The 1332-nt window shown below is 45.9% G+C and overlaps 1 protein-coding gene across 1 annotated transcript in view; it reads right to left on the bottom strand.

Moving 5' to 3' along the window:
* Positions 1–1082, bottom strand: part of LOC125045269 (GATA zinc finger domain-containing protein 10-like) — a 146823-nt gene extending 145741 nt beyond the window's left edge. Inside the window, exon 1 of the mRNA XM_047642473.1 lies at positions 659–1082. The gene's annotated coding sequence lies outside the window, so the exon portion shown is untranslated. The remainder of the gene's footprint in view (positions 1–658) is intronic.
* Between the last annotated feature and the right edge of the window lie 250 nt (positions 1083–1332).

A 1332-nucleotide genomic window follows, 5' to 3' on the forward strand; every position in this document is an offset into this window, starting at 1 on the left:
TAAATTAAGTGGTAATAAAAACATAAGGAGATTCATAATTCATAGAAAAAAATACATGAAATGTGTCTGTGGAAACAATAATGAGAGTTGTTCAAAACACCACAATGCTCAGTATGTAATTATTCAAAATAAACTTTTAATCCAACATGAATAAGCAATGAACTGTTTTGAAGTATTTAATCATTGGCTACTTTTTCAATTCTACTTCGACCTATGTTCAAGTCTTCTTTGACTTCACTCATGTCAAGCTGCTTCCCAACACCTGAACAAGTAAACAAGTTGCAGATGCATGTTTAAAAACCTTCATTAATCAAGGGACAATTTACATGCATTTGCAACATGTGGCAGCCTTGCCAAGCTGGCTCACCTTACCAAGTTTTGCCTTATTTTTCAATGACAGTCAAGGGAACGGTCATAATTCAGGCAAACAAATCTTAAATCGTAATTCTTAATCCAACATGCACATGACATGACCTCCCAGCCACCTGTCCAGGTCATCCGCAGCCTCTCTCCTTCATGACCTTCCGTGCGATGACCGCGAATCGGCCTCAACGGGATTAATGTTAATGCAGAGACACTGAATCCCTCGCGTGTGCAACGTGAAGCCCGTCTGCAACTGCAAGGATGTATGGGTGAGGAGTGACAACCCTTTCCTCACCTGTGCTCCTCAGCTGGTTCCTCGCATGTCTTGGCCTGGCCCGGAGCCTCCTTTCCTCTGGGCAGTCTGACAGCCCCTCAGACTCGAGGCGCAGCTGCTGGCGACGGCGGTGACAGCTGGAGATAACGCCACAGTTACCACAGCAGCAGCCACAGAAGGGAAAACTTGCGACTCAACATAACACATCACAGTGATTATCCTCAACACTCATAATCGCCCTCAGGTAACCACATAATTAACATTTGCATACTTAACACCTATGCACATCTATATGACACTGGTATCACTTGCTCTTTCTCCAAATCGCCCTTCAACACGTGAGAACGGGTGTCGGCGTGATCATCATGACACGAGTAGCGCGCATCTTAACAGTAATAAAGCAAGTCCACAACTGCGCTGGAGAAGATGGCAGCTGATTACCCATAATGCCATCTGCGCAGTACACGCCACACTCACACCCTCGCGCGCAACACTCACACACACACGCACACACACATACACACGCGCACATACACGCTCACTCGCTCTCGCTCTCCCGCTCCCTCCGTCCAACACATACTACCCTTTACTTTACTACTTCTCTCCCCTCTTTCTCTCTTTCTCTCTCTTTTTTGGCTCTACAGGATGTTTTAGTAGGATTCCCGTCCCAGCGCGGTACGTTCAAAATACATGCG

The sequence above is a fragment of the Penaeus chinensis genome, chromosome 37 (genome assembly GCF_019202785.1).
Source record: "Penaeus chinensis breed Huanghai No. 1 chromosome 37, ASM1920278v2, whole genome shotgun sequence".
Lineage (NCBI taxonomy): Eukaryota > Metazoa > Arthropoda > Malacostraca > Decapoda > Penaeidae > Penaeus > Penaeus chinensis.